Consider the following 14,533-nt stretch of genomic DNA (forward strand, 5'->3'; position numbering starts at 1 on the left):
ATCAGTCCGTCAAAATAATTCCTTCTAAGGGTCATCTTAGGGAAAAGGTTAATTGGATAAGATCATTTGTGTGCCATATTTGTACTATCACTCAGCCATATAACAAACCAAATTCTGCCAAAAGTCTAAAATTACAGAGTTCTTTTCCTCTTGTCTCACCACCTGCAGTAACAAGTGCTTTGCAGTCACAGTTTGGCGAACAAAAATGATAGTGATCATGCATAAGGCATAGCAAAATCAAGCCCAGTTTCTCAGTACTGAAACACCTCTGTAGTGCCAACAGCGGTAAAAGCTTGCTTTAAGAGAGAAGCCAGTGCGGTATGAATCATAGCCTGAAAGCATCTCCTGCACTGAGCTGTGAAGCATTCTTTCTACAGCCAAGGCCCCAGTTTAGAAATTTTCATTGTTACTTGAAATTCTGGTATGAATATTTGTAATCAAGCTTTAACTTCCAGGAACAGATTTTGTAGTTTTTGTGATTTCTTTTTGGTTTTGTTGCAGCACTCAAATTTCCCAGACTGGACTAAGAGCCTATTGTCTTGCTGGTGTATAAACATGTGGAAGAATGCAGACCTTCTCCCAGAATCAGGGATCCTAAAAGATTAAAGAAAATGGCAGACAAGCATTAGTGGTAAGAGGTGTAACACGCAAACCAAATCGTTATCGTAATCATAGACTAATGCTCCCTCATTCTTTACATTATCATCGTCTACTTCTTTCTTTGTCACTTTCCTGCCTCTTCTTTTGCCTTTCCTTTCTTCTGTCATTCAGCCTGTAAAGGTTGACTTAAATATATTTTGTCCATAGTTAATTAAGCAGTGGGAGAATCTTCTTGGAGAGATGTGTGTACTCAAGATCGGGTTCAAGTCCTGTGAATATCAATATATCCTGAAACACATAGGCTGTTCCTGTTCGTATTTTAGTGCCTTTTCTGAATAGATCCTTTATGAAACTGCTTGCTAGTATTTGCTCCAAAGTTATAGTTCATGAAGTATTACTTGAATTTTATAATATGACTACCTATGATAATCAATATCAATTAAAAGAATAGTTCATTCACCCATGTTAGTTTGTTGAACAGGAGGCGTTAACATTTTCACTATCCTGATATTTTATATGCAGTCCTTAGCAATGTGAATAAATGTATTTCAGAATGCTTATAAATTCTTACATCACTCGTTAATTGCCATTAACAAATTACTTTTAATACATTGGATTTGATTAAAATTTCTCAGATTACGTTGACATTCTCCTGGTAGGTTCCTGTTGGCAGCTTCATACTGTGTATTACATGCATGTCAACATGTAACAGCAATAGTACATGCAGGTTCTTTCAAATCAAATGTTTGAAAAACGTTAGTGTGAAGTTGGGAAATGTCATCCTTGGATGTGTTGAGTGCACTGTTCTCCCATGAGCTGATGGTGGATAATAGGAGCTTTGAGAGGAGGGTTGGACCACAGTGCCTTCAGAGCTTTCTTTCTAAATTATTTCCTAAATTATTCTACAATTCTTTAGTAACCATTAGCTTATCACTAAAGATCGGGCTATTAGTCCATGTACTGTCCAATGCATACTATTTATAGGGTTACTGGAATATATTCAACATGTCTTTTTAGATTTTTTTAATGTTACATTTATGCATACCTTATTACAAGTTTAATTGTGCATCACTGAGAATATGCATACTTTATAGAGACTCAGATGACCATTAATGCCTGGAAATACAGCAATACATCCACAATAAGCACCTGTCTATTTTGGAGCGATTACATGCTTAGTGTAAAGATGTATTCCATATCTCATTTTGAAAAAAGCTGGCCCATAGTGCCTTTGTCTACCACTCCCACCCCTGAGAAAGCTCCTCAAATGTTGTCTAAGTTATGGTCTAATGTTGTGTTGCAGGTTATTTGTAGCTCAGGGTTTCTTAGAACATTTGGTGTTCTCAGGAATGACCTGGTAGTTGCTGTCTCTCTGCTCTCCTGCAGTGTTTTAGGTGTCAGACTCTCCTTTTCCTGCCTTGTCTTCCTTTAGAGCTTTTTTTAAATTTTATTTTTTCCTTGCTTGCTCCACTGCATTTCCTTCTCCTGACTTTTGCATCTGGCTTTATTTAGTGTTGTCCAGGGCATGTCTCAGTGTCAGGAGGCAAATTTGGTAAGGTGGGCTGGTATCACAGCCTGTGATCTATGGAAACCCTTGACACAGACAGAAATACTAGGAGCAGATACAGAGGGGAGAAAAGGAAGATGTGATTAACAAGCTACTGCCCTCACTGCCAGAGTTAGGACTTGGTGGTGGCCAGAAACTAGTACCTGACATACAGATGAGCTATTGACTGTACGGTGGTGGGATCTTGTCCCTTGGGAAGCAGCAGTTCCTGGCTCCTGCTGAGTTCCTTCCAGCAAGTTCAACCACTGACTTTGAAAAGAAAAATACAATCTGACATATAATCCTTGACAAGTTGCTGACCCTTGTATCTGAGGGATGAGAGGAAACTATTCTCAATGTTCACACAGTTCTTTTCTCTATAAGCAGTAATTCTTTGTCCACAGCCTTAAAAAAAAACCCAACAAAGTCTGGGTTGAAGACAGAAAGTTCAGTCTCATTTCTGTGTGTAAGATGATTGAATTCAGCCATGTCTGGGGTGAATGTAACAACTGGTTAATAATGTGAAGCCTTAAATTACATCCAGCTGATTCTGTAGGGGGATTTTGCAGGCAGGAAGAAGTTAATTATCCAAAGCTAGATCCAGATCAAGATTAGGCTTATTGGCTTACACACTGTAAGCTTGATAGCTCTAAAGTGGTAACTGACATGCTTTTTTTTATATCATTTGTGAGTATGTGCTATGCTGTAAGAAGGTACTTTTCCAGCCAGCTCAAGAAACAACTTTTTGCCTGCTCATTAATCAATTACACTTTTCTTGAGGAAAGGAATGTAACCTAACATAATACTCCAACAGTTACGGCAAAAAAAATAAAAGTAGGAGCTTTTCAGGTCATGATTTAGGATTTTTGAATGCCTTTTCAGATGGATGCTGGCTCTTAGATGAAAAAGTTCTGTTGGTAATAACCTTACAACTGTTGTTTTTTTTTTTCTCAAAACTAGTTAGAGTCAATATGACCAGTATGTTTTCAGTGTTCTCATTGGTAATAATGTGAAGTCGTCTCAATGGTACGACTATATTGAAGAATCATAGCTAGATTTTCATCATATTAAGGGCTAGCTGATTTGGTTCCTGAACTCTGAAGTGAAACTTACTGATAAAATTCTAGACCAGCAAAGCTAATGAGTGTTTTATTATTGACCCTGTAGGGTAAGGAAGTTCTCTGAGGAATTAAATCTTCAGCCACTATTAGAAAGTTAAGCATGAGTATGAATGTATATTAATCCTAATTCTGATTTCATTTAAATCAATAGGAATTTGCTGTTGAGTTCAATAACAGTTGGACTGGACTCCCATTGTCAAATTCTGCAGGGTTCTGCTGACCTCTACTAACCCCTCGTTTATATGGAACCTAAGTGATCAGTACCATAAATTTGTAATGATTTACAGGAAAATACTCAAGAGTATGAATTGTCATAAGAATTATCTTGTTTCATCTTTAACTTACAACTTGACTTAACACACCAGTTAAAAGATTTTAGAGGTTATAGCCCATACTTAAAGTGATGTTGGTATCTCCTTCTGAAGTAACTTTAGGGAGGATGAAACTCAGACTCATGAAGGAGTGGAAATAAACCTGTCACTGTGCTCTTAAGACAGGTTGCTGCTTGGAAATTAATAAGAAGAAAATACTTATTTGCAATTACAACAGGCAAGACGTTTTGAATTACCTACAGACATATAGGATCATTGTGAAAGTATCTAGAACTATTCAGAAACTTTATAAAATACTGCTATACAAAAGTGAAGTTATTGTAAGATCCAGTAGTATCCTTTTGGGTTTTTCTCCATATTGTTAAAATTAATTGAGGAGAAAAAGTGTTCTAGGATATATAAAGCCTTATCTGGTAAGAGAAATCCTTACTTCAGCAGCAACCTTCTTATCCTATATGAGACTTTATACTGTTAATGCAGTGTACCTGTGTTAACTGAGGTTATCTATATGTGCTAGTTTGTAGAACTAATTTTTTGCAGATGAGTCTAAAATGCAGACAAAAAATGACATCCCTCTGGCAGACAGAATTCATTTTCTGCAAGGGAGTTTTGTCTGTTGTGTGCAGAAAAAATGTAATGCTTAAATAATGTTTTGTGAGAGTTGCCCATATACAAATGGAGACTGAAAAACAAAGTTTCCTTGGAAAAGATTAATGTATAAAAGAAGAAGTAGAGGGGAATTCTGATCTCACTGGAGTTAATTTTTTTCCATTGTCTTTCACAAGGTCAATTTTCATCTTCAGTTTTCCAAAAATAGGCTACCTAGGTGAGTAACTGAGATCTAACCAAAACTGTAAAGAAAACTCACGGTAACAGAGGTCTTCTACATTTTGAGCCTTTAACAATACATTTTTTACAGTGTGTATCTTTTCAGTTACTGTTGATTTTTGAAACATACCTTGATTTTTGAAACATTGATGGCAGCACTAGTGTCAATTCCTTTATGAAATGAAGCTACAATATAATAGTGAAGTCAAATGGAAAAACAAGAAAACAAGGACAGGATGCTTACTGCTTGACTGACTGACATACACACAGCTTGAAAGGAAAGGAAACAGCAAATCCACTTCCTATTTGAGTCAAACCCTAGTGCTAAAAAAAGAACTAGGGATAATAACAGCAAAGTAAGTTATCTGAAAAGGGCCACAAATTGTTAAGGAAAAAAGGAGGAAAAGGTGAGTAACAAGATTATTGAAGAGATACAGAGCACATTGTGGCTCTGTCAACCATATTTTGGGTAGTGTATAAATTTTAGCTTCTGCAAGAAAAAGAAAAAAAAATCTTTTTATTATTTACCTTACACAAAGGTGTGTTGCTTTAAGCAATAAATTGCTTTAAAACCCCACCAAATTTCAACATTTCAGTTTTCCCTATTTCTTGCACTAAAACCTCCGGGGTTTCTGTCAGTTCTTGATTACATTTGTAAAATGGGTATACAACTCACTCTTCTGTGAAAAACAAACATATTTCTCTAATTATTGTATTATACTTCCTAGGTCACTTCTTTGAATTCTTGCCAACGATAGTACTTGCCTACTTTTGTAAAGTATCTAGAGACCTGACATGACTACAGTAGGTACAGCAAACGTTGTGTTGTCTAATGTTGGTATGGGAAATGCTTCCTACCCCAGCAACTAATAACACAAGAATGAGATTTGATAGCTTTATCATCTTAGTCTAATGCTGGTTGTGGTATACTAGTAGTAGAGTCAAACCCTGCACCATTCCCCTCAGATAGAAGTTTGTTAAGGCTTTTCCTGGCAGCCTATATTTCCTAGGCAACAATCAACATTTAAGTGGGGTCTGACATGCATTTAAATGAAGGGTTTGAATTTGTGAGCCAGACTGTATAAATTTACTGACTCCAGACCTTTCAGAATCTGTAAAATTTTCAAGTTTTTGGGACATCTGTTATTTTGCTAAGCCCAATCATCAAGCAAAGCCCTTTGTGTTCTCCACTAACCATGATTAACCATCTGGCAGCTATCTGTAGATTTATTTTCCCAAACCATAATTTCTTTCCAGTGCTAAGCCTAGGAGGATGACTATGGGCCTCCATTGGCGTCTGCTTTTTTGTTATTTTAAAAAATTACTTCCAGTATTTCTACCCAGTACTTAGCATCCTTATTTACTTTAGAGTATTTCCAGCAGATGGGGAGGAATGTTCCATTTTCCTCACATTCAGCACATTTCCAAAGAACGATGATTTCTTTTTTTGGGCTGTAATGGAACAAGATACCACTGGAATAATATGTTTCATAAGCGGTTTCTTTGATGGTTGCACTTCTTGATGATCCCAGAGATCTCCTAGATGCCACTGTTCATCATCTTACCTTGTGTTGCTTCGACTATACTGTAAAAGCAGAAGCATAGTCTGAAGAGCCAGTCTGCTCTGAAGAAGTACTCCAAGTCTTCTCTACTGCCTCTTACAGCTCTGCATTCATGAAAACCATGCTAACCATGTCTGACAATTACAATTTAGAAAACAAACAACTGCTCCAGCTTACAGGAAGAGCAAAATAGTGCTCAGTTCCAAGATAATAAGAATTGCTAAAAAAGCAAAACAAAACAATGTTACCTGTAGTTTTTCTCCTGGTTTGGAAGAGTGCCAAATTTGCATGCTATGGGGGCTTGTAGAAGCTTTAAAGACTAACTCTACGTTTTTGGTAGTGCTTTGTGTCAGTGACCTGGCTTCCACACCCTCTGCTACAACATACAGGATTTATATTGTAAATATATGAATCAATACCATTGCAAAGCTGGGAAGCACAAACTTTCCATGCACTTAGCAGTGTTGTGAAACCAGCGAACCTATGTTGAAGTTACGTTGCCACTGAAGTGGTTTACTGTTAAGGGTGATGAGGATTGTGCTGTACTTCACCTTTGTAATGTAATGTCAGAAAGAAGAAAACTGCTGCTTTCCACTATACATTTTGTGGCCCACTCTCAAGTTGTACCTAGGTAAGATTATTTTAAGGAGTGTTCTCAGCAGCCAGATTACTGCATTTGCAGTGAAACAATTATCTTCCAAGCCTAGGAAGTACAGATAAGAAATAAAATAGAAACATTAATCTAAACTTTGTGGTTAAATAATTATTGGTAGCAGGAAGTCTGCCTTCCCAGTTTTTTCATCTGCTGATTCATCCAGATCAGGTCTTATATCAGTTCTGAATAGACTGAAGTCAGTGCAGTTTAGAAAGCGGTCATAGGCGTTTCTGAACCTTTTCAATCTATAGTAAGAAAGGCTGTGGATAGCGTAGCTACGTGATAGGCCTCTCTGTATGTGCATAGAGAATTACTATGCAGGACACAGAATAGGCTCAAATAACATTAGAGGGGAAAGTCCAGGGAAGGACCATGGGAAATAGGTCATGGTTTCTAATCTTTCCAGGCTGCAACGCAGGCAGAAGCTGTTCCAGAGTGTATTCTGGAAGAGAGGGTGTGGAAGGTCATGCAGTCCTCAGGGAGCTTATGATTTGGCAGGTGAATTCCCCCTTCACAAACATGCTCATAGCCTGTAGCTCCTGGCATCTTGCCTGTTTTTCTGGTTTGAAAAGGGAGGGGTGAATTTTCATGTATAAAAGTACCTCTGTCTGCAGTTCACCTCAAATAGTTGTTGAGCAGCTGCCACACTTTCTAGCTGGCCTTAAGCCTCAAACTGTGACAGAGAAACTTTTTTTCTAAAAGCACTGGGGAACATAAAATATATTTTTTTTGTGATTTTTTTTTTATATAAATACTTGAACTACATTGGAAATATTGTCCAGATACAAATTGGAGTTTGTCCTAAAGAGGATGAGAAATATTTGGGGAAAAAGATGTTTGTCTTTCTATTTTCACTGTCTACATGAAATCATTCAAAGCTTGTGGGTGCTGATTATAGTATTCCTCTTTACTTCTTGTAATGCTCTTCTCTAATACAAACACTCATGTAAGCATTGCTGCAAATGGGTTTGTCATGTACTTTTTTCTTTTCACCTCAGGAGTGTAAATGAATCTAAAAAAAAGTTTTAAAATTCTAAAAATCTCAAATATTTAGAAAAATGCTTAAAACGTTTTATAATACTAACAAAACATCAAGAATTTATGCTAAATATATCTTGAGGCTCCTGTGACATTAGAGAAAAAGAGCTCTGAAAGCCCTGCTGTCCTTATCTGCTGGTATGTTTTGCAGTCCAACAGCATCCCAGAGCTCTACAAATGTTATTTTAAAATTGACAAGGACATTTGAAGCTGAATCACTTACTTGATTGTGACTGGCCCAATGTGTCTCTACAGTGATGTCACACCACCATATGCAAGAATCCAAGCAGCTGTATTTTTCAACTGGCCTTGTTGTATCTGTCCTACACCAAATGCAATCTTCCATTTTAGAGAATACGTTTCAATCTCTGGCTTCTAAAACAGTAATGGGAATGAGGTAAAGGGTAAGAGATTCTCTGCAGGAGGATTAAAGAGCGCTCTCTGTAAAAGATCCTTTGAAAGAGTGAAGCTATGTAACTGTTGAAAGAACGTGGATTTCTTAGTTTGTATACATTGCTGACGTGTTTGGAGGAGCAGAGGCTGTTATCATTAATTTAAAAATAGCTAATACTTTGAGAAAGCCTAAGGAATTATGCATATGTGATGATTATATTTTATCCACTGCTAAAATGCAGCCCCCTCCTAGGGTGGAACACAGGTACTGTTAAAAAGGGCTTATCAGCACTACAGGGGTTGTATGTATCTGTGTTAATAGATCCTTCCTGTCATTTCACAGTGAGAAGAAAGGTGAAGTTGTATGCACAGTACATAACTAGGAAGGACAGGCAGTGCATATGTGTCGTGGTTTAACCCCAGCCGGCAACTAAGCACCACACAGCCGCTCGCTCACTCTGCCCTGCTGGGATGGGGGAGAGAATCAGAAGAGTAAAAGTGAGAAAACTCATGGGTTGAGATAAAAACAGTTTAATAGGGAAAGCAAAAGCTGTGCACGCAAGCAAAGCAAAACAAGGAATTTATTCACTCCTTCCCATCAGCAGGCAGGTGTTCAGCCATCTCCAGGAAAGCAGGGCTCCGTCACACATAACTGTCACTTGGGAAGACAAACGCCATCACTCTGAACGTCCACCCACTTCCATCTTCTTCCCCAGCTTTATATGCTGAGCATGACGTCATATGGTGTGGAATATCCTTTTGGTCAGCTGGGGTCAGCTGTCCCAGCTGTGTCCCCTCCCAACTTCTTGTGCACCCCCAGCCTGGCTGCTGGTGGGGTGGTGTGAGAAGCAGAAAAGGCCTTGACTCTGTGTAAGCCCTGCTCAGCAATAACGAAAACATCCCTGTATTACCAACACTGTTTTCAGCACAAATCCAAAACACAGCCCCATACTAGCTACTGTGAAGAAAATTAACTCTATCCCAGCCAAAACCAGCACATTCTCCACCCCTTACTTCATACCATTTATGTCATGCTCAGGTCTCACACTATCCAAAACATCCTTATTAACCACCCCACCCCCCCTTCCCATCCTTTGGTATAATACACAGATATCATTCCCTTAGTCTAGGGACTACCCCTGTGAAATGACTGTAAAATGTCCATAAATGTCCACAAAATGTCCACTGAGTTCATTTAGTCCATGACTTTGGGCTCCATCTCTTATGGTGGTCACTCAGGACAGGAGAGGTGGTGTGTTGCGTGGAGTTTCTGGGCACCAAAGCCAGCTCAGGTCGTGTCACTGCTGCACTTGCACTGCTTCTTGTAAGCCTTGTCCTCCATTGGTTAGGATGGTTCCTGCTATAAAATCATGGTTTACAATAATTTAAAGGTATTTCCATTACAATCTCCACCCCTGGTCCCTTTGGGACAGGTTATAGGATTTAACATTGCAATGAACTCTTCCCCTTGCTCCTTGACTGGCTAGCAACAAGGGGTTCCTGCTATAGTAATTCCCATAACATGCAACTCAAATCCTGGGTTACAACAATTTAAAGGTATTTCTATTACAGTCTCCACCCCTGGTCCCTTTGGACCAGACCATCGGGTTTAACATTGCAATGAACTCCTCCCTTTGCCCCTGCTCCGGCTTGGACTTATCCACAGACTGCAGTCTCTTAGGGGTGTACCTGCTCCAAGTGGAGCCTTATCTATGGGCCACAGTCTCTCCAGGGGTATACCTGCTATGGCATAGACTTAGCCACAGCCACAGTCACTTTGAGGTGCACCTGTTCCAGTGTGGCCTTCTCCATGGGCCACAATGCCTTCAGAGGTGTACCTGCTCCAGCATGGCCTTACTCACAACCACAGTCCCTTCAGAAGTAAACCTGCTCTAACATGGCCTTACCCATGGCCACACTCCCTCCAGGGGTGTACCTGCTCTGTTGTGGGTTTATCCATGGCCAGACGCTTTGAGGTGCTCCACCATGACCTCATGCACAGCCACTGATGCTTCAAGGTGTACCTGCTGCAGCATGGACTTATCCACAGCCACAGATGTTTCAAGGTGTACCTTCTCCAGCGTGGACTTATCCTTGGGCCACAATCCCTTCAGAGGTATACCTGCTGCAGCTCAGACATAACCACGGCCACAGATGCTTTGAGATGTACCTGCTCTGGTGTGGACCTGTCCACAGCCACAGACACTTTGGGGTGTCCTGCTCCCACGTGGACTCATCCACAGGTCACAGTCCCTTCAACTGGAGTTCACACTGGAGTTCCAGCCTTTCCAGTACAGCAGCACAGAAACAGCAGCGATGCCCTGGCCATCTTCCAGCCCAGGCACATGGACATTGCTGTTCTCAAAATGTTCCCAGGCACAGCAGAGTAAGATGATAAGCAGTACAGCAGTACAGCAAGCAGCGAAAGCAAAAAGCAGCCACTAACGAGCATTAGACTCTAATATACAGTGAGGCAAGCAAGCCCCATGGCAAGCACAGGAGCCTGCTGATTAATAGCTGAACAGCAATAACAGCTATAAATTCGATCTAGCACATTCCAATCAAATTTGTCGTTATCTCAAACCCTTCGAGCCCCATGTTCGGTGCCAAAAAGGACTGTCGTGGTTTAACCCCAGTTGGCAACTGAGCACCACACAGCCGCTCCTCACTCCCCCGAGGTGGGATGGGGGAGAGAATCAGAAGGGTAAAAGTGAGAAAACTCGTGGGTTGAGACAGAAACAGTTTAATAGGGAAAGCAAAAGCTGTGCACGCAAGCAAAGCAAAACAAGGAATTCATTCACTCCTTCCCATCGGCAGGCAGGTGTTCAGCCATCTCCAGGAAAGCAGGGCTCCGTCACACATAACTGTTACTTGGGAAGACAAACACCATCACTCCAAACGTCCCCCCCTTCTGTCTTCTTCCCCCAGCTTTATATGCTGAGCATGACGTCATATGGTATGGAATCTCCCTTTGGTCAGCTGGGGTCAGCTGTCCCAGCTGTGTCCCCTCCCAACTTCTTGTGCACCGCCAGCCTGACTGCTGGTGGGGTGGTGTGAGAAGCAGAAAAGGCCTTGACTCTGTGTAAGCCCTGCTCAGCAATAACGAAAACACCCCTGTATTACCAACACTGTTTTCAGCACAAATCCAAAACATCGCCCCATACTAGCTACTGTGAAGAAAGTTAACTCTACCCCAGCCAAAACCAGCACAATATGCAATGTCTGTAAAACACTGATAAAATCCCCCATTCAGATAAAATGAGAATATGGCAATATAAGCTTATGAAAATCAAATAGCAAGGACGTTAGTCTTATTTGGAAGACCCTGTTGCGTTGCAATGACAATATGAAGCGTTTCAGTCTATTTGAGAATTAAAAGGCCCCAAGAGAGTAGTGCTACAGGGAAAACAACTGCCAGACATGTAAGAAAGAGAAAGCAAACCTTTCACACTTGAATGGTTTCATCAAAGTGTCATTTAAAGCACCATTTATTTCATTCCTGAATGTTGTTTCACAGAGCTCACGTAAAGAAAAACACAATGGAGAATGAAGTTCATGACTTTTATGATTTTCTTACCGTAGTTTGGTGGAGAAACGGGCAAATTTTACAACATGCTATTAGCAAATGTTCTTTCTGATTCATGGGTATCAGAAATGGATAGATTAGCCTTTCTTTCTCCAAATAACGTATGTTTCTTTTACAGCTGGAGCATCTGAAGCAAGGAGATAAAGGGAAAAGCCACTCCCTGCTACTCTGTAAGCTTCATTTCCTGCTGAGCCATTTTGATAACCAGAGTGACTGATATTAATGGATAGTGACATGAGAATACCACCATTTTCAGTCATTAACTGCATACGGGCATCATATTTTCAATTTCAGAAAGTTACTAACAATACATATGGCTGAATCAAGAAATGAACCAGGACATCTTTGCTGTATCACTTTGACCAAATTGTTTCATTTCACTGCTGCTGTTACTCTTGCTACTCTATGTGTAGTCTGCTTATTTCAGTTCTAAATTTTGGGATTACAGGGTCTATTTCTTGTAATTTATTTCCACAGTAAGAAGCACAATGAGTTTTAAATCTTCAGTGGAATGTCCAGGTGCTATTTTGATACCAGTAAATCAATTACAAACAATTAAATAAATAGTCAAATCTTATGTATAACAGATGGACTTCAGTGCAATTAGAGTCTAATGGAACAAGAATGAATAGCAAAAGATTTGCCTGCAGCTTGGGAGAGGACGGATGCAGCCTGAGGCAATGCTGGCTTCTGCCACAAGCTGTATTTCCAGTTATGCTGACTGCAAAGTGAAAGAATATTTTGCATAATGGAATTTGCATTTTTTTTTGCTGTTTAAGCCAACCACACAAATCACACCCTAAATGGTTTCTCATTTATAAATCCCAGTACAGTTTACTGTCACATGCCCCACTGCTCAGTGACATTCCACTCTCTCATAAACGTATTTATTGTTACTTTCTTAAACTCTTGCTAGAGGCTATTAAGAGTACCTGGCAGTAAGATCTCAATTTAAATTAGATAAGTATTACCAGAAAGTCAAAACTGTTAGCACAGTACTGTCACTATATGGCACAGCTGTACGATGCTAAACAGTTCGCATGTATATAGAACACATTCCTGAGGTGGTGCCTGAGCCAGCTATGTTGGTGCTGGCCAGTATGAATGAGTGGTGTTAAAGTCAGTGTATATTCACAGCAGAAGGTGGCCAGGAATCCACAATTGTGAAGAGGGAGAATCACTGTTAGGATGGCAATGAGAAGAGAAGGAATAAGCTCCTCTGGCTCTTCCTGGAAAGCAGGTTCCCATTTTTGAATGCAGAAACTGGAACTGTATTCTGGTGTTTGTTTCTTTGTACATAGGAAGCATAACCCTGCAGATATTCTTGAAAAATAATTAGATGAAGTCAGAGACCATGCTGCCACCTCTTGTGAATTTCTTATTTTGATTTATTTGCTAGTCACTTAGGATCTGATGGCAATAGTTGCTTTCACAACTACTGTGAATACCTCCTTGAAGCTTGATTTAGCTCAGATCACATTGTGAGCTTCACCTTGGAAACATGACATCTTGTGGTTGTTCCTCAGTTCCTTCTTTCCCCCTTGGCAACAGCTTTCCAGAGTGCGTCTGTATGGGCACATGGCACTCAGAGCTCAACACGTTGTCATCTTTCCTTCCATTTTGTTGCGATGCTGCTCTGTTGTGCCAAACTAGGCACTACCGTTTCCTCCTTGCAGAGGGTTGGGGTGGCAAGTGTAAGCCTCAGGAAGCGAGTTCTGATTTAAAAACAATGTATCTTACTAATCCATTGAGAATGCCACTGAAATAAGTGAAGGTAACTTACCATTTTTATAAAAAAGTGACTTTTTTTCAGAGTACACAGCAGAAATGAACTGGTGATCTGAGGTAGCTGGTTTTGTTTTCCTAGAATTTCAACATTCAGCTGACACTCCTTTACCATTAAAAAAAACCAAACAAACCGCCCAACCAACCCACATCACCAAGTATTCTTATTCGATGTTTTCTTACTCACTGTACAGACAAGACTACACACTCTGGGAGACCTGCCCAGGAAGATTGGGTAATCAGTTTAAAAATGATAGACTGACAGTTTTAGTCCAAAAAAATAATGCCTGAACAAATGCATGTCATTATACTGAGCTGGTATGCAATATCCTGATGTACTGGAACTAAATCAGACATTTGATGTTATGACATGGCTGTTTGAGAGTTCATATAATGTGGTGTGTTATACTTTTCCAATAATGCATCACATTACTGTGTGTTGATGGGATTGAGGAGTTAACACTGTTCATCCTACCATGTGGATAACATTTCAACAGCTGGAGGGTCAGTGCCGACTACTTTCAGGGATCTCCTGTAAACAGAAGAAAGGAATATTCCCCAGCAGAATTCAGACTCTTGAAGAAATCCAGATGGCTGCCAAATAAAAAGTGTCACTAGGATGTTTTCTGTCTTAAAATTCTGTCTTGAGCTGAGATACGATTTCTGCTATGAAAATATATTTAAAAATAGCTTGAGAGTTGGTTTCTCAGAATAACTCTAGGATTGAGATTGTTGGTAGATGTGCTTGAAAGGAAGTAATTCACACCTGTGGCGGCATTTCTTTGAAGGTCTCTATTTAGAGAACATTTTGACACAGATCTCTGACATCTCTCAACTTCAGGCAGCTGAGGAATTAAAATTTTTCTTGAAGAATGTTTGGAATAGAAGAATCAACTTGACTGTCAATGTAATACTGTTACATAGTTAAATAATACAATGTGGTTATGCATAGCAACCAACAGAAAAAAACCCCAGACTCTGTTGTGTGGAATGCAGAATTTGTCACGCTCTTGCAGATTGTAAACTTGCAGAAATGCACATGAATGTGAGAATTTGCTTGATGTTCTGACAGACTTGAGAAGATGGG

General features: G+C 39.9%; 1 long non-coding RNA gene across 1 annotated transcript; it reads left to right on the plus strand.

The window, feature by feature from the left end:
* The first annotated feature begins 514 nt into the window (after positions 1-514).
* On the plus strand, positions 515-14,026 carry LOC143173086 (uncharacterized). Its single transcript, XR_012997466.1, has 3 exons — positions 515-631; positions 11,780-11,831; positions 13,944-14,026. It is a non-coding gene; the product is annotated as an uncharacterized LOC143173086 (long non-coding RNA).
* The last annotated feature ends 507 nt before the right edge of the window (positions 14,027-14,533 follow it).

The sequence above is a fragment of the Aptenodytes patagonicus genome, chromosome Z (assembly GCF_965638725.1).
Source record: "Aptenodytes patagonicus chromosome Z, bAptPat1.pri.cur, whole genome shotgun sequence".
NCBI classification, from domain to species: Eukaryota; Metazoa; Chordata; class Aves; order Sphenisciformes; family Spheniscidae; genus Aptenodytes; species Aptenodytes patagonicus.